Source organism: Coturnix japonica, chromosome Z (genome assembly GCF_054131305.1).
Source record: "Coturnix japonica strain WE chromosome Z, WE-NBRP24, whole genome shotgun sequence".
Lineage (NCBI taxonomy): Eukaryota > Metazoa > Chordata > Aves > Galliformes > Phasianidae > Coturnix > Coturnix japonica.
Window position 1 is genome coordinate 25,906,832 of NC_140702.1, and position 27,841 is coordinate 25,934,672.

A 27,841-nucleotide genomic window follows, 5' to 3' on the forward strand; every position below is an offset into this window, starting at 1 on the left:
GTGCAGACAGGCAGGCAAGGATACCAGCAGAGAAGCTTCAGGAGGTGGGGTTAGGAGCCTGCTCCTCTCTCTGAGCACTTTAAAAGGTAGTGTACACAGCAACTGGAACTCTCTGCAGGATTGAAGAGAATTAGGGACAGGGCTGTGGTGCAGGCCTGTCCCCAGCTTCTGCCATTAGACAGCTCTGGTGTAGTGGGGTTGGGAAGGCGGCAGCACTCGTTGTTAGGAGGCACCCTAAGCTCAGTTTTTAGACTCAGTACAGGCAATGAATTGAGACTGTAGACAGAAACAGGGACATAAATGTGGGTGCAAAGCCCAGTGAGCTAAAACCTGCATTGAGCGTGTTGGTGAAGTTCAATCAACTGGGCTAATCAGTGTCCCTCTCGGCAGCCTCTGCTGGAAAGGCACTTGCAAAGCAGCCCAGGTTGCTTTTTCCCCAGCAGAGCCTGCAGGAGAGGAAGACAGCAACAGTTCCTTGTCATCCACTGACAATTCTTCAGAGAGGTGACCTTAAAAAACAGAAACAAAACAAAAAAGATCTTTTTTCTTGGTCAGGATTTTCTCCAGCTACTGGAAGCATTTATTCTGCCGTGTTCCTCACTATTATAAAGGGCTTGTTTTTAGTTGTCAGTATCTTTTGTGCAGTGATGGGTTTCTCTGAAAATTCATAACTACACAGCTATTTCTGTAGACTGAGCTTTACACTGCAGAAAAGAATACAGAATCATTATTAGTTGCCTAATAATAAAACAGAAATATTTCATAAGGGTAGTTATTTTTGTTGCCACTATTTTGTAACAAATATAGCAGCAATGAATAATGGAAATGTATTACAAACTAATGCTTGTGTTGTGTTTCTCTTTCTTCACATTGTACTGTGCTATCTGCATGTGTGCAGAAGTTATATGATGTGGCTGTAATAATTTTGGTAGCAGTTAATGTGTGTTAGACATCTCCTGAGCGTTCTGTCTGGATCTAAATATTTAAATAGTGGAAAATGATTTGTCCTGGAGGTAAACAACACATTTTATTTCAAGTGAGCCTTATTTCAGGAATATTTGTTTGCTTACGAATTGCAGCCTCTGGCTTGTGCTCTGGCATTGAAAGCAGTACTGCTTCCTTCCGTGGATGTCTTACTGATGGGTGGTGTGTGGTGGTCAGCACAAACAATATGCAAGCCAAGCATGACCCAGACACTGTCTTCCACACAGCTATTGGTCTGGTGCTTTTTGCCAATGTAAAGATTGCCTTAAGTTTCCACAGAGGAAGAAAGGATGGTTGCTGTGGCAGCACGACAGAAAATGCATCAAAAACATCACCTGTCCTTGACAGTAGTGACTGGGAAAATTGTGCTGCCTCCCACCAGCTGTTTTTTTTTTAAAGTTTTGAAGTCATTAATATAAAAAGCAACACTGAGATACAAGCACACCCAGTGCTGCAGTTCATACACAATTTCTTTTGTTTTGAATTCTAACCACATTTTCGTCAAGAAGTGGAGGCCTTTTAACTCATCAGAGAGCTTCACAGATCTTGTTTGTGTGTGTGTACATAGGTATGTGCACGTTTCCTATCTCTCCTTGATATTTTTCTCCATGATATGATACTTTTCTCTCAGTTTCTATTGAATTTCAGAAAAGCCATTGTAGTTCACACAGTTTTCTGTCATCCAAGACTTAGCCAGAGATGCAAGAATTCATGTCTAATAGGTCATTTTCACTTGCTCATCCAATGTCTTAAGCTCTTTGCAGAAGTCAAAGACTGGAGGTCTTCCTTTGCTCTTTGTGATACCCAGCTTTGCTCCAAACAGAGTAATATCAGAAGGTGAGTAGCCCAATTAGTGGAGAGTTCTTGTGTCTAATTAACACAGCTGAAGCCATAGTGCAGTGCTGAATGACTGTGACCTTAATACCTCTGGTCTGCAGAGCATTGTGTTCTGAGCTATCCTGGTTATTGCTGCACTGTGCCATGTGCTCAGTCAGACTAGCCATAATCCAGCAGTGAGGGATGTACAACCTAGATAAATGTTTCCAGAATTTTTAATCTGGAGATCGGCCTGCAAAATAAGAAACATTTTTTGAATGTCCTTACCTTAGATCACTCTTCTTTTTCTGACTCTAATTGAACAGGCTTCTTATATTCTGAGCAGTACATAGCTGTGAAATTTAAAAAAAAAAAAAAAAAAAAAAAAGAACTTTACAATTATAAAGATAAAAAGACAAGACTTTAAAAGAGAGCTGTACAATTTCCAGTTTCTTACCATCTTCCTTTGAAGGTATGATATGTATGGATTTTGAAAATCAAGCCAATTAGTTACAGAAGCACAAACTAAACAGCCAGTTTTTTACTCTTTCTTTAAAAACAGGCTTATCACCTATATTTACTATGTGATATGGTGGATAGGGCAATGTCACAACATCTATTATACATTGGACATTCAAGGTTTGCATTTTAGCTGAGAAGTTGCATTGGTAATTTAATTTGCTGTCAGTAGAACTACAGAAGAGAAATACTTGCTTGGAGCAGGCAGTACACAAATTTTAAGAAAACTCTTAATATTTCTAGATTTCTGTTCTTTGAGATACCGTTCTCTCAAAAATCTGCTAAACTAAAAAATGAGACTAAAAAAGTCCATGGTATTTGAAAGAGTTTAATAGCTTTTCTGTCCTTTCAGTAGTGGTAGAAACAGACAGAGGGAACCTGAAAAAAGTGTTAAGTTACAGAATTCTGAGCGAAAACTTGTAAATCTTTCCAAAATAAAAATATTTTTAATCTTCCTATTCCAATTATGTTTTATATAACTTTTCTTCAAGTAAGGCTAATTTTTACCTTTTATCTAATCACCCATGGCAACCTGAACTATCTTCCATTAAATGCCTGTTACAGAACAGTTTCATAACTGCTACCTTTCAAAAGCACTTCTGGATTCCCAGATTCCCAGATTTTAAAGCAAAGCATGTAGAAATGTCCCTGGACATTATGTTTTTACAGGGGAAGCAAATATAGGATGAGCATGAGATGAAGTGCATTCTAACAAAAAAGAGCAGTAACGTGAAAGTAGAGCAGTGTAGGGTTAGGAGGGAGCATATAGAAGGAAACTATGCGATGTAGGAGCTGAGAGGCACTTTGAAATAGGGGAACATGAGAAGAGCGACTTCTGGCACAGCTTGTTCATTTATGAATTAACCTGTTTAACCTGGTAGACAGGTTAAAGCAGTTTTTCAGAGCTAAGTTGAAAATTTGCATTGAGCATATGCATTCTGTTTTAACAACCACACTTGAAGAATAACCCCAAGAAAGACTGTGTATCAAATTAATAACATATTACCCTTCTTATTATTGGGTTGAATTTTTTCTGTTTTGCTTTTAAGTGGATCTCATATTTGATCTCTTTTCGCTGGAAATTGGAAGATTGTGACAATAGCACAGTGTGGCAAAGGATGACAACCTAGAAACAAGTAGGTCTCATTTTCAGCTGTGCTAGTCATGATAGCATTGCCTCTTGCAACCTAAAATCTTTGAAAATGATACACTTTTTTTTCAGTTTGTTGACTTCAGGGGCTCTGAAAAAAATTTGGAACAGGTTCCCAATGATTGCTTCTCCCAGTTGACTGAGCTGTTAGAAAAAACTCTTCCTGCAGATTATGACAAATCTGTAACTAAATGGTGCAAGGTAAGACTGTAGAGGATTTTTCTGCTAAATGTAGCTCACTTTTTCACTTTTCCCTTGAAGACCAATATTATGTTATTTCTGCAGTATATTTCAGGAAAACGGTCTACTTGGGGGAAAACAAAAGAAAGTAAGTGTATTTCTTTGCTTGTACTAGTCAACAAACCAACCAACCAAAAAAAAAAAATCCAGCAACAATAACAAAAAAGCATTGGTTTTGCTATAGCTTGTCCAAATAAAGAAAAATGTGTTTTGAATTACTGCATCTAACAAGAACACATTTTTTTCTGAGCTACTTAGCACACAAATTCTCACTTAAGATATTTATTTGAGTTCTTCTGTAATCCACTGATACATACATATTCAGGTCCCTTGTTTTAGCTGTTTGAGGTACTGGTGAGAGAATAGCCATTCTTCATGAATTACATTACTAGTTGCTGAAATTCATTTGCAGTCTTCAAAGAATTTCTGGGAATGAGGAACTCTGAGGCAAGGAAGTACAAAAAACAAAACAAAACAAAACAAAAAAAAAAACAAACAACAGAATATGTCCTACGTTTAGGGAGATCCTCAGATCCTTTTTGGCAAAGTTTCTTTTCTGAGAGTATTCAAGACTTCAAATCTGATTCTCCTTCCAGTGTTAAATCAACTGTACTGTCAGATTTTCATCAGAAATAATTCTTTCAGTCTGCTGGCCTATGATGTCCTCATAATGGCTTAAGCCAGAAAGAATGTTTGACTCACTGTTTTCCATTATGCTGTCTTTACATCAGTGAAAGTCATATATCAGTTGGTCTCATCATTACCGTATTGTTTAAAACGATATACATATAAAATGTTTAAAATGCCAAAATATGCCATAAATGTGATAGTAATAATCATGATGTCTAGTTTGCTGGAAGCTGGCTGAAGAAGTCAGGATATGTGTGTCCTTCCAGGATTTCAAATTCTTTTCACTGCAAAAACTTTGCCTCTCTCCTAAATTAAGGAAGAGTTTAACTGTGTGGATAGTTTGTAGTGGATTCATCTACTCACGGTGGTTCAGTTTGGAAAGGACATCTGGATACCATAAGGTACAACATGGTGTATCAAAGTATCAGCTCTGTGATACCATCAAGTACCACATGAGAGTGATTTTTGACCAATCGCTATTTTATTTTATGGGGTTTTTTTAAATCCCTTGGGTCAGATACTCAGCTTGAATGAATATGGCATTCTGGAGGCATGAGGAAATTCAGCCTCCAGTCAGAGTTTAGGTAGGTATGACGTTGTAGAGCAGCCTTACTTCTGCCTTCTCCTAAACTTCGTCAGGATTCTCAGGCATGAGGTCAGTGGAATCAGAAACATTTCCTTGTTTGCTGAGCACGATTGAAGCATTCAGATCATCCTTCTGCCCTGAGAGAAAACATAAATAGATGGATTAGAAAAAAATGCTAAAACAAGTTTGGAGTGAGTAGCTTGCAGACTGAAAATGCTAAAGTAGAGGTCAAACAAGGAGAAGAGTAATGGACATGAGGTGCAGGACTTTTGACTGAGCAGCACTGCAGAGGAACCCAGGATCATCAATTTCTGGAAATGTAAGCCAGGATTTGTTTGTACATTGATTCTTTTTCCATGTGTATGGCACAAGTAGCAGATCTTGCCTCATCCTTTATGTTAGAGTAAGCATTCCTTACTTTTATTTATTATGAAATAAATTTTCCTGTAACTAAACTTTGCAAGTTTATAATTAATGCCAAAGTATATTGGTCTTATCCTCAAACATTCCCAAATACATTTTTTTTTTCTTGGGGAACAAAAAACCAAATCCTTATGCCCCCAGTACTTTCTACTTTCAGTCTTTGTGTTTGTAGTTAACACTGCACCATTCCCTCATACAGTGTCCAACAGTCTTTACTTCAAGCTGTCTTAATTGTGTGAGCACAAACATTTCTTTTTGACCTTGGAGATATTTTGATGTTATACTGAATGTAAATTACTGCATCCAATCTCAGAGGGAAATGTGCTTTTATGAGTACCTTTTGTAGGCTTTGATTCTCTGTTTGGCATATCATCTAGAAAATGTCATACAAAATGTTTTGAGCTAAATGAGGAGGAGCATCTGTAGTTCTAAAAGAAGGGATGGTTATGTGGGTTATAAAAAGCTAGTTACCAATGATATGCAAATCATAAACTGTTCAGTTTCCTGAGTTTAGTGAAACACTTAAACACTTGTCTGAAGTCTCGTCAAGCATATTCAAATGCCTTCAGCCTGTAAGGGTAAGAATGTTATATCGTTACACGGAGTGGATAGATCACCTGCAGAGACAGGTAATCTAACTGACATAACAAGAGATTTGAATGCGATTCTCAAGCTCAACAGAGGCTTCTGAGGAGATTTCCAGAATACTTATGTAAGAGACTATACTGTATTTTTATATATGTATATAATATATGTAAATTTTTATATATGTGTATTTATATATGTATCCCATGAAATATCTGTGGGAATCTGTGATAATATATGCCCATTCTATGCTCTGCCATCTAAGTATCAGTATGTTGCATGGTAAGAACATGAATACATGATTTTGAACATGATTATTTTTGATTGTGCAGCCTCCTATAATAGACCTGAGCTGTTACTGATTCTTAAGAGCTAAGTCCCTCACCACTTCCTCACCACAGTACCTTTCCCAAGTGCTCTGTGCTTACCTTATACTCTAGAATAATCAAATTTTACTACAGAAAGTAAGATACATTTCTCTCCTATGCTGTATCTCAACTGTTGCTGTGTTCTTAAATCCTTTACATTTTGTTTTAACTAGCAGAGATTTTCGTCTTTCTAGCAAAATTTTTTTGTATCATAAATTGTTTTAAGAATACTATGTCGTTGTACTTGTCTACTGGGTGTTTTACTTTGGAAGGTTTCAACACATGCTCTGCTACCAATATTGTACTGTCCTTCTAATTCTTATTACTTAAGTAATGGATAAAAAGATTAAAATGAACACATTAATAACAGAAATAGGAATAATTTGAAATAGAGAGAAATAAGTTTATAGGAGCCTCCCTTGTAGACAGAATGTGTGAATATCTTTACCTATGTGTCTGTTGTCTGTAGTGGTATCTCTTTCTTTCTTACCCCTTTAAAGTAGCTTTTTAGTATGGAATGCTACCCTGCCATTCTGTTTCCTCTTCTATACTGAAGGAAGATGTTCTTGGAATACTGAGCAAAATTTACGCCCACTCAAGCTGCATTACCCAGTGCTTGCATGTTTGGAGTTCATCTTTACTGAAGGAAAAACATTTTCTTTTCCTATTATGATTTTTGATCACAGTTAATTGTCTCATAAGGGGGGAAAAAAGAACAAAGAAAAAAAAAAGGGAAAAAAAAGGAATTCTTTCCCCGTGGAAGAAGTAGATTTAATTATATATCTGATGTTGTCACTCAGTAGAAGATAAAACCGGATCTGTCATATTGTATGACTGCCTTCTGAGCACTGCATGAAAGCAAGAGAGAGAAAAGAGCTGTCTGTTTGCACAGTGGTAGTCCATTTAAGAAGCGAAAAGGAGAACTCAGCATCAGAAAAGATATGCCAGGCAGCAATGCCAGGAGGCATTTTCAAGCATCCCAAATGAAAGAAATGGGAGATCCCAGACTGATGTAGGCAACACTGCCATAAGCACAATTAGTACTGCTGAGTCAGTAGTACAGAAATGTACCTTAAGGCTTCAGTTGCTAAAATGGTCTGAACTCTGAGAATGGCGGTCTGCTGGGAAAAAAAGCATGGTTCATCAAAATTGCAGTGTAACGTTGTTACATCCAGTGCCTTCCACTCCTCAAATTCAGAATTTTGCTACTCTCAGCTAAGATTTCTTTCTGAGTTTGTCCTAGGGGAGTAATCTAGTTGCAGATTAAAATATATATTGTAGTGTTTCTATTTCCTATGGTAATGTTTCAGAGATCATGGCAGTCTGATGAAGCTGCTGGAAAAGGGGAAACAGAACTCCCATTTACAGAAGGAAAAAAGCCAACATCCAGTCAGAAAAGAAAAATGCTAGTCAGTCTCACTTCTGCCTGATAAGATCATGGAGCAGATCCTCCTGATGGCACTTCATGAAAATGTATGAAGGCACATAGAAAGTAAAGATGAGGTGGTTGGTGCTAACCAGTGTGGTTTCACCAAGGGCAAGTCATGCCTGACAAACTTGGTGGCCTTGTATGATGGAGGTGCAGTGTAAGCGGATAAAGGAGGAGCAACTGTTGTCATCTATCTGGATTCATGCAAAGTGTTTGACACTGTACCGCGTGACATCCTGGTCACCAAATTGGAGCAAAACGCATTTGATGGGTGGACCACTTGTTAGATAAGGAATTGGCTGGATGGTTTCACTAAGAGAGCTGTGGTCAGTAGCTCAGTGTCCAAGTGAAGACCTGTGACAGGTGGCATATGGGACTGGTACTGTTTATTGTCTTTGTAGGTGACATGGACAGTGGGATCAAGTACACCCTCAGCAATCTGCAGACAACACCAAGCTGAGTTTTGCAGTTGATATGCTAGAGATGTCATGGTTTAATAATTTTGTAATTTTGCTATCAGTATTCCACATCATAACATCATATAAAGCATGAATAATTTTGCTGAATGTGCAACTTACAGAAGAAGACTACATATCCCAGAGAACATCATGGTCAGAGATAAGCCACAGGACCTGGACACTATATTATCTCACTCCCAGGCTGGACTTACATCTTTCGAGTTCTGGCGTTCAGGAGAGCCTGTGGGAGCCTTCAGCTATTTTGCCTAGAGGCACAGTAGGCCTCTCAGTTTTGGGACTCATTCTCCTATTTTACTTGATTCGTTAGCTTAATTTCAATTATATTGTATTATATTGTGTTATCTTGTATTTCGATAAAGTATTTAGTAAATAAGTGTGTCTCCTTAGACCGTTGCCGCTGTTTTCCTTTTTTTCCTTTGGCCTAGGGCCCCTGCAGGGCCCCACTTTGGGGCTGGATTTGCCCCCTCCTGTCATGGGCACAGGTAGATTTTCGGTTAACCCGTGACAAGAGGGAAGGGATGTTATCCAGAGGGACCCGGACAGGCTTAAAAGGTGGGCCCATGCCAACCTTGTGAAGTTCAACAAGGCCACCTGTAAGGTCCTGCACCTGGGTTGGGGCAATTCCAAGCACAGATACAGCTTGGGCAAAGAATGGCTTGAGAGCAGCCCTGAGGAGAAGGATGTAGGTGTGTCAGTTGATGAAAGATTCAGCCATATCCTGGGTTTTATCAAGAGAAGTGAGACCAGCAGGTTGAAGGAGGATAGTCTGTCCTTCTACTCTGCTCTCGTGAGACCCTAGCTGGAGTTCTGTGTCCAGTTCTGGGGACCACAACACAAGAAGGCAAGATGGACATGGAATTGTCGGAGCAGATCCAGAGGAGGGCCACAAAGGTGATCAGAGGGCTAGAGCACCTCCTCTACAAGGACAGGATGAGAGAGCTGGGGCTCTTCAGTCTGGAGAAGAGAAGGCTCCGAACGGAGCCTACTGGAAAACTAAGGAGGGTCATTTTATAAGGGCATGTAGCAATAGGACAAGGGGAAATGGCTTTAAACTAGCAGTGGGTATATTAAGACTAGACATTAGGAAGAAATTCTTAACTGTGAGGGTGGTGAGACACTGGGACAGGTTTCCCAGTGAGGGTGTGAATGCCACCTCCCTGAAAGCATTCAAGGCCAGGCTGGATGGGGCTTTGAGCAACCTGTTCTAGAGGGAGGTGTCCCTTGCAGAAGGGCTCAAGTTACATATACTTAAAAAGTCCCTTCCAACCCAACTAGCTGTTCTGTGATGCTATGACTAATTCTTTGCTCACAACTGCCAAAGAATCTACTGAATGAAAATGTCTTTATTTCATAGCTGATGTATAGTCTACTCACTGTAACAATGCTTGCAGTAAAAAAACAAATACGTTTTCTTTATATTAAGTATGCTGACTTATTCAGGCTTTTACTATAACCAAAGAAAGGTAAAGATTTGGGAAAATTATTTTATTTAATGAAATAACATTTTTTCTTAAGAAAAAATGAGATTAATAATACCTTGCAATAGACTACTCTGTGCTCATTCGTGATTTGCTAATGTTTTGCTTTTCTGATTTATGTTGATTGAAAATATACTATAGAGCAATATTCATTGCTTAGCACTTGAAAGAGAATGGAAACTTAATGATGGGATCTAGAAGAAGTTTCTCCTGAAAACCTTTTGAAAACTTGTCTCAGACTGAATTCTGAAGATGAAAGCAAATAACAATAACAACAAAACCAACAAACCAAAACAGAAAAAAAAAATTCACCCAGCTTAAAAAAGTTGTGTTTTTTAAATCCTGTAGAAGAGGGAGAAACAAGTAAATTCTCAAGTTTCCAGCTGAATATTTGTGGCGAATGCATTTAATATGTGTTTGTGTTGTAAAATACAATCTAGATGTGGAAAACAATTTCTTTTCTAGGATAGGAAAATAGTTTTTTATGCAAGATGATAGAAGTTAGAGATGAAACAGACTTTATTAGATCATTTTCCCTTTAATAGATAATTTTAGAAAACTGTACGCCGTTGGAGATTTCTAAATGGCTGTCAGCAATTTTGTACCCTGTAACAATTATTTTTCCATAAAAAATCAGTTTTGCATTTGCAGCAGCACTGTAAGCATTGACACCCTTCTGTGGAATGGTAAACTTTTTAAACCTTCTTGAAAGATTACAATCACTAACCTTTCAGCTTTTTGCCTCATATCATCACACAAGCTCTGATATTCTATTTCCCTCAAAAGACACTGCCAGAATTGCTTTGTTTTGTTATTTTATTACCGTACATTTCCAAAACAATCATCACTAATATCTTTATACACAATCGTATCCAATACTGTGTTTCTTTCAAGAATGGTAGCAGAGCTCTCTACAGTACATCAGGGTCTCTTAATAAAATGCAGGGTATTAAGTGTAGTCCAGAGACCTTAGTCCTTGCTAGGAAAATGTTTTACTCAGAGATACATACCATACCTTGGCTTAAAAATGAAAAAATATATACAACCATTATAGTAAATATTAAGCCTCCTGATACCTAAAGGGAGACAGAGCTACGGGACTCTATATAGACTTCCCCTTTGTGTTTCACAGAGCAGAAACATCCCATCTGAAAGCACTTCCCTTTCTGGATGCATCTGGGAAATACAAGTTATGACTTGCCTGCCTGAGAGCCAAACTGACTTTACAGCTACTCAGTACTTGAAAATGAGTAGATGTAAACTTTCACTGCAGTCAGGCAGCCGGTCTGGAGCAATGAAAACAGTGTCAAAGAACTTCTGTCCATCATCTCTTTGTATAGCAGCTCTTTTTATGCTCTTTTCAAGCAGCTGTCTTCCCTAGGAAAGAGGGAAAGGAAATTTGAGTAAAATGAAGGAAATTTGAGTATAATGAAGCCTTGACAATTATCACAGCCTTGCAAAATGGGCCCAGCGGAACCTCATGAGATTCAGTAAACCCCAGTATCAGTGCAAACTGGGAGATTTAGAATGGAAAGGACTATAGGGTACTGGTGTATGGCAAGTTAGACATGAGCTAGCAATGTGCCCTTGCAGCCCAGAAAGCCAAAGTTATCCTGGGCTGCATCAGAAAAAGGTGTGACCAGCAATTTGAGGGAGATGATCCTGCCCCTGTGTTCTTCACTGGTGAGGCCTCGCCTGGAATACTGCATCCAGATGTGTAACTGTCAGTGCAGGGGAGACACAGACCTGTTGGAGCATGTCCAGAGGAAGGCCATAAAAATAATGCAAGCAGTGGAATATTTCTCCTACAAGGACAGGCTGAGAGGGCTGGGGCTATCCAGCCTGGAGAAGAGAAGGCTCTGGGAAGACATCAGAGCAACCTTTCAGTTTCTAAAGGGAGGTGACAGACCCTTTAGCAGAGTCTATTGTGGTTGAATAGGGGGAGAGAGTTTTAAACTACATGAGGGAGATTCAGAGGGGATATAAAGAAATAGTTTTTTATGATGAAGGTAATAAAGGACTGGAACAGGTTGCCCAGAAATGAGGTAGAAGACCCAGGGCTCTGAGCAACCTGATCCAACCGAAGGTGTGCCAGTTCATTGCAGGGGAGTTGGACCAGATGACTTTTAAAGGTCCCTTCCAATTCAAACAGTTCTAAATTCTGTTATCACATGTGGAAATAGGATACTGAACCAGTGAGACTGCTGACATAGCATGAAGAATAACCTCAAGTTTGCTTCCAGATGAATCATATGTCAGCAAACTGACCAGAATTTATATTTGGAACAAACGTTTCATGAAACTTGTAGGGAGTTGCTTGCCTTCACTATAAAAAAAGACTGTGTTATTACTCTAAAGGACTTATCAGCCTGTCCCATGATTGCATTGATTTTACATGTTTTTCTGCTCTTGTCTAGTATATGCTTTAGATTTATTTTACTACTGAGGAGAAAAATGCAGAGAAAGTATTGGAGCATGCTGCAGATATACATGTAACACATGGGAAGCCAGTCTGGAGAAGTCTAGCAGTCCATGATGGTCTCCCCCTGATGGCTATCAGAACTCTACCGCAACACATTCTCACTCTCCATGCACACCTCTGCCCACACACCTCAAATAAGGAGCGGGAGAGAACACAATGAAAAAGAGCTTGAGGTCTGAGATAAGTATGGGGAGACTGATCACCAGTTACAACCATGGGCAAAACAGACTATTGGGTGGTTTTAAGGGAATATAATATAATATAATTTGTTGTGTATTACTAACAGACTAGAGCAGTGAGATAAAAAAAACTAAAACCACCATTTTTTCCCATCCAGTTTCTTCTCTCCCAAGTGGTACAAGGGAACAAGGAATGGGGTTTGTGGTCAGACTGTAACACCTTGACTCTGCAGCTCCTTCATGATCCCAGTGCTCTCACAGGATGCTGTCCTTCCCAAACAGATCCTGTGTGAGATTCTCACAGATGCTGCTCCAACATGACTCTTTACAACAGGGCCCATTCTTCAGGAGATGTTCCAGCACAGGGCCTGTGAGCAGCAGCTTCCGCAGCCAACCTGCCCCATTATTGTCTTCTCTTTTTCTGCTACTCCACCTGTTCATCTAGAATCAGATTTGCTATCTTCAGCAGTAAATGTCAGACCTATGCAATTCTGTCTATGCCAGTATTTTCAGGAAACTGCTTTCCCTGTGCAGTGTTGTCTCTTCTTCTTTGGAAACTTGAGTAAAAAGGAGTTAAGCAACACCCACCAAAAGCAGAATAGGTTCCATAACTTGGTTCATCTTTGTTGTCCACTTCCTTATGTGAGTGTTCAACATGGTACACAGATTTTTAGGACATACAATCTATCTGTGTCTCCATTTTATATTTCTTTTACTAAGGGATTTAAAGATTTATTCTAAGAGGAATTATTTGCCTTCTTCTTAGTGCCAGGTTATTTCTACCCCAGAACCATAGTTCAGTGTGTCATCTGTGAAGATTGTAGCTATTCTGCCTTTACATTGGGTATGTATGCATGCTGTGGGCACCAACAAGCAGCAAAGGAAAAGACCTTTCCTATGGTATTAGAAACATCTTTGTGAGATTAATGTTTGCAACAATCTCAATTTTGCTGTTGCTGATAAGAAACTGAAAAAAAAAAGGCTGAATTTCATTCCCTCTATCCCACACACGATTGGAGTTCAGAGTTTTGCAGTGTTCTAAGAAAAGCAAATATAGTTCAAATATAAGAACTTATGTTATCACCCCATAGTTAGATTATGAGGAGACTCTTGTGCCGTTTGTGAATGAGCTAGTTTGTCTAGAAACAAGATTTGCTTCTATACAACAGTTCAAATGCCAAAAACACGAATGTCCAATTATTGCTGTGCTATGGCTAAGCTGATGTGTCCTAATTAAATACTTAATGACAAAGTGTGCCTTCTGTTTCAGTTATCATTTCAAAAATTAATCAAGACACCTTCAACAAATTAATGACATCATTTATGAATACCAGTAGTATATTTTGATTCATAGATTTTAGGTTCCCTGTACAATAAGCAAAGTCAAAATTCTTGATGTTCTTAGATTTTGTGCTGTCACTCACATCTGCAGAAAGGGCATATTGACATTATAGTATAATGAGGTCTACCTGGATGGAGGAGGTTGACAGCTGTGTTCTTCTGCACATCAGTTTGTGAGGTCTGTTCATTAGCATTATTCCAACTTTACACTAAAAAAAGGGAAGAAGGAAAAACAAACAAACAAAATCAAACAAAATGAAACAAAAAAACACAACATGGATTGTCCCTCTGTCATTTAGGAAAATTAAAATTTCTTATCAAAATGGATTTCAAAGGAATAATTACTATAAATTAAGGCCTGAGTAATTTCATGGTTTAACATTTATGTTTTGTTTGTTCTATATGATGTAGCAGGTTGACACAATTCACACTTGCCTTGATACAGCAGATTTTGTTATTGGAATTACATTGGAGCCACATATTATCCTTGTAGCCTTAAACAGCAGAATTAGAAAAAAGATTGACTTCTTTACCTCAGTATCAAATGAAACTGGTTCATTTCATACAGTAAAAACAATCCAACTTGAAACTTATTTATTTGGTCCAAGTTGGAACTTAGTAAGTTGGCTTCATAGTCTGATATTAAATTAATGCTATTATAGTTAGCTAGTAGTCACTCAGCAGTAAAGATGTTTCTCTAGGCCATCAAATTTGGCTTTAGCTTTTGTGAACTTCATAGGCTATCTAACAGAGAGAGAAACTTGAGAGACATTCCATTGTTCCAGATAAAACAATAAATGTTAGATGCAGAGAGCTATGGTTTCATAATATAAATCTTCTTTTGTTTTGGTTGGGGTGGAAAGTGCTCAGTAATTCACAGGAACAACCTTTAATGTACTGTACATGTATGCCCTGGATACTACTGAGGACTAGAAAGGGGGGAAAAAATAACAAAGAGGATCTTTCTCTATTGAAGAAAAAAAGATAGGAGGCAGAGAATGTCAGGGATTGGTTATCGCTTCTCAATAGCTTATCATCTCGAAAACTAATCTTAAATCTCTTTGCAAATAATTGTTTAATTTCTTTAATTTTGTGATAGACAGAAAATAAAATCAGAAACACTGGATAAATTATTTTAAAGAGCAAGTGCATTTTTTCTGATGTCAGCAAGCACTGAGGATGTGCTTATTCCCTGCCATGATGTCTCATCCAGATCCAGTTATGAAGTTTCTCTAAAAGCTATAAATAGTATTTTTCAGAATAAGAGACCATTTCCAAGGCTGTACACATGTCTAAGGGATCTTACCTGCTACCTTAGCCTATGTATCAGAATGGTTCCCTATATTCTTAAGTGGAGGGAAGAAAAGGAAAGAGCAAAAATGTCAAATATGAAGACAATATTTAAGAAATTGAAACTACAGAGTCTTTTTAATTTCAAATTAGAATATTATTTGCTTTGTATTTACTTGCTTTCCTCCTATGGTAATTTTCTTTCTTTTAATGATTTCAGGTGCATTTTCATTACTAGGTAGAATAAGGTGCAGTTGACAGTACTAAAGCTATTTGCTTTAGTGCCACTGAGGAATCAATGACTGCTGCATTTATGGCTATTTCAGTTACTGAGGCTCTGTAGGACCAATTGAAAGAGATGCACAAACATGACAGAGAAAATCACATAGTATGAAGGAAGGCAGCAGCACTTAATACATGCTGCTTCAGACCACGACTTCTGATTTTTCAAGAGACTCACTCACAGCAATATGTACTTCCTATAATAGAGAGTCATGCTCCAGTTCTTGAGAGGAAAGGCTTCTCCTAAACAAATCCATAGAATGGTATTTCAGGTGCATTTCATGATTTCCCGGAGTATCACAGATAACAGATCCTTGAAGAAAAACACCAGATAGCACTTTCGCAATCCCTAAGACATCTGAAAATGACCAAAGAGTTGGACTGTAGTGTATAGAATCTAGAGGTAGAATACTAAGTGACATGTTAGATAGACTTGTTTTAGGTCTTTGTGGAGTTTAATCTCAAAGTTATTTTCTTGATAACAAAGGAGTTATTTAAAAAAATAAAAAAATAATCTTAGAGACATTGAACACTTTAATAGAGAAATTATTTGAAAAGTTCCTTAAATCTGAAAATACAAAGTATGATTTTTTGAAGTTTTTCTCCTTTATATTAGAAGATGTATTAGGACTTCACAAGTATTGTTTGAACATTGTTCATGGTTAGTGGAGCTAACAAACCTTTCATCTCACACACTGTTGATAGTATATTTATCCCAATATTTAGCAATTCAACTTTATTTTTTAATGTAAGTAATATTTCTTATTTGAACAGAATTTAATTTCACTCAATTTGAGTAACATTTGATTTAATTCTACTACTTAGTCTTTCAATTACTGCTTATATTTGAAGGGGTTGCTCAATGCCAGCCTTCTCAGTTCCCTGGCCTTTATGAAAACTATGTTAATGTAGGCTTATTAGAACACTTAGTGTGTATGGAGTAGATTTTATACTGCTAGAATACTTGTCATTATTCTAACCTTAGTAGTAATATTCTTCATACTACGATATCTCTCTCTCCACTCTTCCATCAGGGGGACATGTTTTTTTAGCTTTCATCAGGAGGATATTTCAGGTTCTTTCCTCATTAGTTATGCTGATAGTAATTTAATGCCATCCTGCACTGTTTATGTGAAACTGAGTAGGTCTGTAAATGGCTGTTTACTAGGTAATACTAGGTTGACATCTGGATAACTATAACTAGCTATTTAGATGGGATATTGAAGTCCAACTTCAGCACTTGGGGACATGGTTAGTAGGCAAGGTGATGATGGGTTAATGGTTGGACTAGATGATCTTAGTAATCATTTCCAACCTTAATGATTCTGTGATTCTGCAATTCTATGTGTTTGTTTTTGAGACAATAAAGTTGTATACAGTAACTTGATTTGACGGTAATCAGCTGGAAATGGAAAACTCCAGATGGTGTGAGCAATAGCTTAAGCTTCTAGCTCAGTTTTTATTTTCCAAGTAAACATTGTGGTAGCCTTTCCTCAATTAAAGTAATAATACTTCCTTTCATAAACATAAAATAAAATGTATTTAGTTTCCAAACCTTATCTTGTAGTATCCAACATTTTCTTTGAAGAAGCCTTTTACAAAATGAGTGAAATTTCCTGTGGGCTAACTTGTGCCACCTCTACTTATCTGATTGCTTATCTTTACTCTGATAGGAGTTCCAGTGAAACTGAATAACATGTTTCAGAGTCCTTGTAAGTATCGCCTGACTTTCTCCATACTTCTTCTTGTCTTATTAAAACTGTCTCAGATGCTGAAATTCAGAATCCCATGTTCCCCTTTAAAGGGCTGGGAAGCAGTAACAGATTGTCCTAGGACATGGTAGGAGAATCTGCTGCATATTGTTATCAGCATATTATAAATGAAGGACAAATGCTGCTTTTTTTCTGCTGCTGTTACTGATATTTCAGGCCTAAGACACTGCTTGTCCGGTAGCACTGTCCTGTGGAAATGTGATCAGGATCTCTAAATTTCATGGTGCTAACTCTCTGAGCTGCCTATGTAATTTATTCCTAACAGATCTGGGGAATGATAAAAAGTCCCTCTTGCACTCAAAGCATTTTTTCTATAACATTTTCTCACATGCTTCTCTGCTGATTAGCAATATTTTTCAAGCAGGTATCGGAACATCATATTTCATTTTCTTTGATCACATAGGTTGCTAGAAATGCATCAAGGTGAAGGAGGTGAAGACAGGAGAGAGAGTTTTGGAGCAATGTGGTGAAAAATAATAGCACCTACCTAGCAAATGTCAGCTCTAAGCAGATATGAGTCAACATGACTGTTCTGGCCTCCGCTAACTCAAAGCCACGAGTCCACTCTGTCTTGCATCACGTGATATCTTATTATGTTAGTATATTTATGTAAGTGGACAAAATTAGAGCTGCCATTTGAAGCAAACTGGGATTGCTTAGATTTGCATTTTTAGAAGCTTTTTGTGTGTCACTTGCTTTGTTTTTCCTATTTATTTATGACAGTAAAGGTAAATAATGAAATTTTATCTGATACTGCATTGCTTTGCCATTATTAGTGTGCTTTTGTAATGATAACTATGAATGGCTATTTTAAAAAGCAAGGTTATAGTTCAACATTTTAAAATTATAACAAGGTAGTAATGTCACTCTTTGGTGTGGAAGTGTCATATAAAATAATTTCAGATTTAATGTATTTATTCTCATTTACTTGTATTATAATAGAGTTTGTTACTTATAATATAGGCGAATGTCATGTTTCTGTGGATTGTCGATAGTTCTGGGTATTTCGTTCTCAGAATAGAAAGAATGAACTACAGATCCCAGGAAACTTCACTGTTCTGTTTCAACTTCCTGTTTAGAGGGGAAGATAAAACTGATTGGGACTCACTGGTCTGCCCTTCTTTCTTTCTGCTCATCTTCGTGGTTGTGCTCTCTAGCTGTCTTGTCTTCAGCATTAGAGTAAGGCCTTTGGTTTTGGACAGTCTCTCTCCTTTTTTATTTGATTTATCAGCTTCAATTCCAATCACATTGTATTATATTGTGTTACCTTGCATTCCACTGTCATATTTAGTAAATTAGCTTTCTCCCTTAGCTCATTGCTACTATTTTTGTTTTTAGGACCATCTCACTGCCTTTTCCCTTTCCCCATTTCCAGGGCATGGTTCTGTGGGTCACTTCTTCCCATTAGTCACAGAACTAGGACAAACCAGGCCAGAACCACGAAATTTTATTGGTGGTATTTTCCATGAAAAACGTACTTTAAAATGAAACTCTCGGTATTCTTGGAGAGTTTTGTTAGAAAGCTTAGCTGTTAGTTGTGCTGCAGGCCTGCAAAGACGACCCTGAAGTCTTGGGTTACTGCCAACCTTTGGGGACCTCTGCACCAACTTGTATTTTTTTTAAAGGAGAAGAAACAATGGATTTTCTTTCTCTTTTATAATACCTTTGCAAGAGATTACATTCCATCATGTTTCCACTTTTAAGACTTCAAATGTATTGGGCCCTTATGAAGTCTGCCACTCTACTCTGTAGAGCTGTATATATATATGATAAATAAAAAACACTGGTGCAAACACTCAATTTGGTGTCTGTATATGGTTTGGTATGGTTTGAACATTGAAAGCTACATCCCAGAGGGAGTTACTAATTTTACAGAGCATGTGATTTTTAAACAGGCTTCCCATTTCTCCCTTGAATCCCTTGTATGCCAGTTATCATGTTGTCAGTCTCCCTGAATGCGCTACTCATCATTTCACTCAGTATCTGTTTTTATAATATTTTGAGGAAGCTTTCCCCAAAGCCTGAGAATACTGAGTGGCAGGGAGTGTGGGAGGACTTGGGAGAGACTTCAGAGAGATGGGCATCCCACTGGGATGGCCTGCGGTCCCTGGTGATGCTCAAGAGGTGTCTGGATGAGGTGCTATGAGACATGGCTTAGAAGCTTAGTGATAATAATGGTAATAAGAGTATGGTTGGACAAGATGATCTTGTAGGTCCTTTCCAACCTTGTAATTCTATGATTCTATGATTCTATGATATATTAAGCATGAAGTAGTGATGTGAATAAGGGATGGAACCAGAACTGTGAGGCACTGTAAGGATTCCACAGTTTATCATCTTCCACAGAAGTCTGCGACTATGCATAGGGAATTCTGACAAATGAGAGTTGCAGAGAAGCTTCCTAAGCACTATCTTTTGAGCTGACAAGGCTGCCAAGCAAGTAAAAGAAAATCTTTAATCTTCCACTTTACTCCACAACCTAGATTCTGCAATGAGAAGGAAATCCTGATGCATTTAGTGGTATGGAAGACACACATGGGTGAGTTATTTCATAGAAAGTGAAGCCTTGTGCACACCAGGTAGGTGATGGTGAATGCAGGTCCATCAGATCTCTCTGAGCACTAGCCCCATTGGTATGAACCCAATGGTCACAGCTCCCTTCCCTCCTGCCTCATACCCCTGTAGCTGGCTGGTGGTTCTGATTCACTCTCTCTACTTTGTTGTGTCCTTTAAACTTAGAATATGACTTTCTGTGGGAAGAATACAGGGAATGTGCATATTGCTCTAAGAAAAGACAAGAGGGGAACAACCAAGATGAATTCTGAGTTTTGACATATCTGAATCTAAAGCAAATAAAGGAATTGAAGTGATTTTATTGTAATTCCCATCCAATTCCTTACAAAGCAAAATCATTTTGTGGTTGCTGTTTTTCACTGCTTGTGGATTAACGAAGGATTTTTAGAATGTGTATACAAATATTTTGGAGTGTGCTGATACATGAATGTACAGCAAATGGCTATGCAGATTGTGACCGGAATTTGTCATGGAGCATCTAAACAAATGAATACCAATAAATTCATTGTATGTTTTGTTTGTTAATGGAAGATGTCTGATGATAACTTGTGCTACTGCTTTATGCTACTGTTGGTTTTAGAGGCTTCAACAGAAATTAAAATGAAGAAAAACAAAACAATGTCCCCATAGACAGCTCACTTCAACATAATAGCTCTTAGTGTCATGTGGTCCTCAAGGTGAAAGATTTAGTCAGATATTACTGCTGATTTTGTCTTAGAATTTAATTCGATTACATAGACAGATTTCATTATAATAGAATTAACTTTTGACAAAGCTTCAAGACTTATACAGTTACTGTGCAATATCTGCAGGTGGAAGAATAGAACACCCTCAATCTGTGATACAGTTTGAATTTTTTGCTGTAACACACTATTGAGTCTCACATACAAACTTTTCCAGGCTTCCTGTTTGCTCCTGATTCTGTTCAAACACACTGATGACTAACTACATGTTGTTTATGACCATTTCAGAAGTCAGTGAGCCTTTTCCCAGTTCCACACGGGATAAACAAGTACAACATGCTACAATACCTATTTCAACTGTGAGAAACGCCTTTGAGAAGTTTTAAGTTTAGATTTTATGAGAAGATTACTCTAAATCACTACAACTGTCTCATGCATATGGCTGTATAAAGTAAGCTGGTGGTCCCATGTTGCAATATCACTTGCTGAAAGGATGCCTAGTGAAGCCTCAGCAGGCCTGAAAAGCTTTTCTCTGTCTTGCTCAATGCATTTCTTCCATATGCTTCCATATGCTAGTACTTTTACTCCTCCAATTATCTCAAGAAAAAGTGTGCAGAAAGTGAGTGCATGAGGCAAGCTCATTTACTGAAGTCTAAAGTAAAATAAGACTTCTTGCATTCCTTACAGCCTTGTTAAAAGCATGCAAAATATTAAATTAGACAGAAGATTGCATTAGAATATCAGAAGATGCACCTGTGTTTATTTAACTTAATTTTGATTACATTAAATTAAGTTATATATAACAGCCTGCATTTTCTTCTTTTCCATTTGGGTTAGTTTAGCAATTATTCCATTTTTAAAGACCAGTCTTTCACAAGGTTTTCATATCTATGAAGGGAGAATGAAACCTTACCTGAGAAATGAGCCTGAGTTTAAATAAAAAGTTATTGATGTTTTAAGAACAGTTAAATGCAACATAACTTTGGTTCCCTTATGTTACAGGAATGTTACAGAGTATGCAACCAAATATGTTTGAATATTAGGTACATGGGGATTGTCACTGAGATTTTGGATGACAACATTTCAAATAAAACTTTTTAAAGAAAAAAGGTAGTGCTTTATCTAACCAAGATTACATTTAAATTACAAGTCACACTATTAATGCAATTGAGAGGGTTAAAATAAAAGTTCATTCAAGCTTGACATTACATACAGAAGTCACTGCATCGTATGGAATGTTAATGTAGTCCTCTTCAGATTTTGTGTATGTATGAATGTTAATGACAAGATAGCACAAAGTGTCTCATAAATATGTCAGTGTATTTAACTGTTGGTTTAAACCATTTGTCTGTACTGTATTCAAGTCTATACCAAACTTTCAAATTTATTCCTTTAATCAAAAATATGAAAATGAAAAGCATGCACACAATAAAATCCACTTGCATGTACTTTATCATTATTGTTACCTCCAGTGTAAATATCTTCTGTGTGGAAAGAAAAGTAATAAGAGAGCTTAAGCATTCTGAATTGATCATAAATTATGGGTTTTTTTGCCAGATTCCTTGGCTGTTCAAAGTTAGTAGGAACATAGATAAAGAGTAGAATGGTTTTTATTGTTACAAAATTCACAAAGCATCTGAATCATCAACTCAAGTGCAAGCATAAATTTTAAAACTATTTTGGTGGACCTCATTTTTTATTTTTATTTTTTAAACCACAAAGATATATGCTGTGTTTGCAACCATTCCGTTAGAACTGTAGAAATTGTTACCATCTCCCAAATACCCTCTTCTAGATTAATACTTTGAAAGTATTTTGAGATTTGGTGATGCTGATTGTAACTGAAACATCCAGGTTGATTTGCTATGATTAGGTTGTGATTGAACTCAATGATCTCTGAGGTCTTTTCCAACCTGAGCAATTCTGTGATTCTATGATTCTGTGACAGGTTGTAAGCAAAGATGTACATGAGAGGAAGAACTAAAGATGATGATGGTTTGAAGGGTGTGAAACTTCACAGAACTTTGATGACAATAATGAAGAACACACTAAAAGTTCTATGGAGGCCTCTTCTTTTGCACTGTCAGCAGGTACCAGAGCACAGATGATGTTCATTTATTTATTTATTTATTTTTGTAACGTAGGTTAAACTAAGTGAAAGACACTGTCCATGGCCTACTCTTTTCTTTTTTCCTTTTTTAAAATCTTATGTTACACAGTTTGTTAAGCATCATCTCTATTTACATAGGCTGCAAGGTGTGCCTGGAGTGTTTCATTGAGATGATGTTTGCCATTTCCTTGCTGCAATACATCTAAAATCTTTAGCAGTATAACTCCAAATTGCTAAATTGAACGAGAGCACTGCTCATGTACTAAGTACCATCACTCTGAGCTGAGTTTTTGGGGAAAATATATCCCCTGTGTGTGTGTGTGTTCAGAACCTTCTCCTTAAAATATTAATCCTTAATTCAAAACAAAACCAAACAAAAAAACTCCAACAGCAAGAAGAAAAAACATTCAATTGATTCAGTGGCGGAAAATGGCAGAATTGCTCTTCACTTATGTAGGAAAAAAGTTGTATGGACGTAAATTGATTTTCTAGATTTCATATTGTATTAGAATTCCTGACTCTCTGTATTCTCCTTTTTTCTTCAAGGCTTGCTAGACCTTGGCGCTGCTCCTCTGGAATATGTTAAGACTGTGTTTAGTTTTGGATTAGTTTGGTTTAGTTTTGGATTATTTGCAAACCTGTATGCAAAGCTAAAAGAGAAAATAAGGAAAACAGGCAGAAAAACATACACATCTTTCTCTCCTTCTCTCCCTTCCTTCCTTCCTTCCTTCCTTCCTTCCTTCCTTCCTTCCTTCCTTCCTTCCTTCCTTCCTTCCTTCCTTCCTTCCTTCCTTCCTTCCTTCCTTCCTTCCTTCCTTCCTTCCTTCCTTCCTTCCTTCCTTCCTTCCTTCCTTCCTTCCTTCCTTCCTTCCTTCCTTCCTTCCTTCCTTCCTTCCTTCCTTCCTTCCTTCCTTCCTTCCTTCCTTCCTTCCTTCCTTCCTTCCTTCCTTCCTTCCTTCCTTCCTTCCTTCCTTCCTTCCTTCCTTCCTTCCTCCCTTCCTTCTTTCCTCCCTCCCTTCCTCCCCCTTTCCTTTCCTTTCCTTCCTTTCCTTTCCTTTCCTTTCCTTTCCTTTCCTTTCCTTTCCTTTCCTTTCCTTTCCTTTCCTTTCCTTTCCTTTCCTTTCCTTTCCTTTCCTTTCCTTTCCTTTCCTTTCCTTTCCTTTCCTTTCCTTTCCTTTCCTTTCCTTTCCTTTCCTTTCCTTTCCTTTCCTTTCCTTTCCTTTCCTTTCCTTTCCTTTCCTTTCCTTTCCTCCTTTCTTTCCTTCTTTAAAAAAACACAAAGGCCTAAAAACAAATGGAACATCTACAAAGAAAAAAAAAAAACTAACAATCCAGAGATCTAACTGTTGGACACAGAAGGTAGCCAGCTAATAAGAAAGTGAGGAGTGTAATGTAAGTTGGGGAGAGATGAAGTTTCTAAGAGATGATAAACTGAGAACAACCAAGTCTTCTGAGTCTATGTGAGCTTCAGAATCTTGGTTATTATTCCTATGAGTCAATACTATTTTTGTAGTATTTGTAGGGACCAAGAGACAGGGAAAGGAAGAAAAAAAAGGGTGACATGAAAAGTCCTTGATTCCATTGAGACTTCACTCACTTCAAAAGAGACAATTTTTACATTGAAGATTCTAGAGTGAGGCTGAGAGTATTCAGATTTGGGTGTGAAAATGGGAAAAAAAATTGGGTTACAATAAATTTTTATTGCTTACAATAGAGTTTCTGATCATGGTAACAAATGATTACTCTGTATGCTGTGTTTTTATTTTATTGTCTTCAGCACTACAATCTGAGCCATGATATCATTGGCCTGATTTGTCTTTTCTTTTTTTAAGTAGGAACTTGCTCAACTTAATATGCTGAAACTCTGACATGGTGATGGGCATCTGTATAATCTTACTGCAGCAAAAACAATATTTATTTTAGTGAGTTGAAAAACTTAAAAATCAATAACTGTATTTTAAAAGAGATGTGTAGATATAAATTAAATCATGATGACTAACTTCTGATTCCTGGTCCATGCCCAGCTAGAAATCCCTCCAAAAATTTCACATGTCTACAAGATAGGTAGTTATCAGTGATGAAGTTGCTGACAGCTGTTTTCTCCAGATGTATTCACCTGGAACCTAGGTTACTGGAGATACATTTGGAACTTGTGTCTCAGTTCTTCAGTTTCTCCTACAACACATAAATTCAGCACCTACCTGAGATACACATCTTTAACACTTTGAGCAGAAAACTGTTGACTATATTTTTCATATCATGCAAAGGTGCTTAAGGAAAGCTGGTGTCCCCTGGGATTTCTACTGTATTTGATGAAGGAACATCCACTGAAACTAGCAGGAGGTGATTTTAGAACAAATAGAAGAGGAATGACTACTTACACAATCTGATAGTAATAAGACAAGGCGGAATGGCCTGAAGCTAAAAAAGGGGAGATTTAGGTTAGATGCTAGGAAGAAATTTTTTACTCATAGTGTGGTGAGGCTCTGGAACAGGCTGCTCAAACAAGCTGAGGGTGCCCCATATATGGAAGCATTCAAGGCCTGGTTGGATGGTGCCCTGAGCAGCCTGATCTAGTGGCCGGTAACTCCACCCATGGAGTGGTGTTGGAACAGGATGATCTTTAAAGTCTACTCTAACTTAAGCCATTCTATGATTCCATGATAAACCACATTTTTTCCTTACTTCTTTCACTTTTACCATGATACATTTACTTCTATTTTAAAACCCTATAGATTATTGAACATTGTGATTAATCGTTTTCTGTTTCCCTTATTTTATTATTTGGGTGAATGATTGTGATAATACAAAAGAAATGCAATGCACTCACTTTTAAAGTTTTTTTCAAGATTTATCACTTTTGAAGCCCTCTCTTATCTTCCCCCTCTTCTAGGATTATTGACTGTCCTCATACTGTGCACATGTCTGTTGATTTCTTCGTAAGATGCAGTCAATAAATTGAAGGACCAACATAATAAAAATGGCATTGAATTTTCATGAGTAGAAGCTACATTGTTTGGTGCAGTATATAACAAAATTTGTTGGTTACATGATGCTAAAATCTATCTTGATCTTTAGTTATTGCCTTCAGGAATAGAATGTTTCTGCTTCAAAATATACTATTAAAATCCTATCTCAATCATAATAGTGTTGCCATATACATTTTGGCTAGGTAATGAGGCCTTAGGTATTAAAATAGGTTCTTCATTGTTCATTCATGCATTTCTTACACCTTACATTTCTAAATTATTGCAATCCTTGGCTATGAAAATGCAGCATCATTATAGTTAGTCTTCCTAACAATGTGAGAGATGGTACAGCAACATTATATTATGCACACTTTGAAAGAAATCTTTTCTGCTCCTGTCTAGGGAAACAGTGAGATTTCAACTAAATGCTAGTGAATATCATAACTTTACGTTCTTAGGCATGAAGTAAAAAAGCTCAAAATATGGTGTGTTTATTTTGTATGGCCGTTATGCAGATAGAAATAGCTATTGTTGAGCTGAAGTTTCTGTCTATGCATAGAAAGTATTGATCTCTCTCTTGGTGAGAGATACTTTTAATACAGATGTACATAAAATAATTCAGTTTTATAAGTGAATCCGTTTCCAGCTACCTTATAGTATTAATCCTGTTTAACTATAGAAATTTCATTAAATGATTGTATTTCTGCAACTTCTGATGACACTGTTCTGTGTAGCCGGGCCTGTGTCTGTATGGGTTCATGCCAATTGATACAGTATGCCTGAATTGCTTTTACAGCTGGATCCAGTGAATCTGGAATTTAGCCAGATATTTGCCATGCACATCCAGTTTACAAACACAGAAGGAATTCCAGCTCCCAGCTCTTGATATCTTCCTACATTTCAAATGACTTTGAAGCTGATTGATAGAAACTCTTTGATTCCATGGAGCAATATATTATCATATTTTATTAACCTTTGCAGAAGGCAATTTCAATTCTTCTCTAGGGATGTAATATTTACAACGAAGTACTTCATGCAAGTGGTGGACAAAGGTTGTGTAGTTGGCCTTGTGCCTGAAAGATACTCTTCGATGTTTACCATGCACCCTATGTTTTAAGCACAGTTTATGTCCTGATCTTTCACGCTGGAAGTATTGTGTTTGGCTTGGACAAAGTCCAAGCAAAATGAGTTTCTATCAAGTTTTACATCTGTATGCCCCAAATGTATGCTCAGTGTCTCTTTCCTTCCAGTTTGTAAGCTATGAGTAAGTAGGTTGTGTTACTGCATGCTGAATAGTTACATATGTTGAAAAATTGTGCTTTAGGGCTAAGAATTTACTCTATTAAGTAGTCTTACTGTGCTCTTCGTATCTGTTGTAGTTTGCATGGAAATAATTATGAAGCATTACTTTCAGAACAGCCTACTTATTAATAATCTGTCTGATCTATGTCTTACACTTTCCATGCTGAATGGATGCTGCTGTCTTTCTTTGCATAATATTCACAACAATATTCAGAAACCTCACATTCCTGTTTTGATGCTCTCGCTTACTGAAGTTTTATCAAATGTTTTTACAATCAAAAAATAAATGCTCAGTGCAAAGCTGGAAATATTTTTATTGTGTTGTTATCTGTTTTCATGGTTCTTCTTTATGCTCACTGCAAATCACATCAGACTCCTCATGACACTGAAGTCATTTCATTGAATGTAATATATTTGATGGCATATTTGTCACAGAGAGGTAGTTTTGGATTTATATTGATCGGAGTCCTGTTTACCAAAGTCTGGCTGACTGTTAGAGGGAGAGTAGATTCAGTGATGTCAAAGAATAAACCTTACACCATACTGTCACGTAGGTACATGACATGTAGGTTACATGTAGGTTATTTCCTATGCAGTGGGACAGATGATGCTGATCTTCACTTGAGCTTGGTTTTGTCCTGACTGCAAAGTGGGTTAATACTTATTACTTAGCTGTCCCACTGGAAGGTTGAAGGTGATCAAAGCAGCAACTCAGGCTGGATTACTTTCCTCATGAGAGGAAAATACTACTTCTAACATATATATATACATACAAAATTATTATTTTTTGCATTTCCTTAGGAAATATGTCTACAAGAAAATTTGGAACTACTTGTCTCAAGAAATTTGGAACTACAGGATCTTGTCCAATAGGTGTTTGGAATATTTATTTCCTTGTGATTCTTAAGAGGATAACTTTGATACAATATTAAAAAGCATCATTTTACTCATTTGCAGTCATTAGATTTTTACATCATTGACCTGATTCAGTATTATTTGATTCGTCTTGCTCTTCATGTGTGTATAACCATTAAGACCGGCAGGGGAGCCCGTCAGAATTCAAGATCCTAATGATTCATTTTATAAACATCACCATTCAACGTGAATCTGGAGATGTGTTTATCAAGCAATTCAGTTTCATGAGGATTGCCTGTTGAACATATTTGCACA

At 37.3% G+C, this 27,841-nt stretch overlaps 1 long non-coding RNA gene across 5 annotated transcripts; it reads left to right on the top strand.

Annotated features, from left to right (window-relative positions):
• On the top strand, window positions 1–26,981 carry LOC107306366 (uncharacterized). Of its 5 annotated transcripts, none has more exons than XR_014939723.1 (4): window positions 1–86; window positions 19,517–19,572; window positions 22,239–22,380; window positions 26,166–26,981. It is a non-coding gene; the product is annotated as an uncharacterized LOC107306366 (long non-coding RNA). The 5 variants fall into 5 exon arrangements; XR_014939724.1 differs by lacking the exon at window positions 1–86 and adding an exon at window positions 16,925–16,973; XR_001552094.3 differs by lacking the exon at window positions 19,517–19,572.
• Window positions 26,982–27,841: the final 860 nt, after the last annotated feature.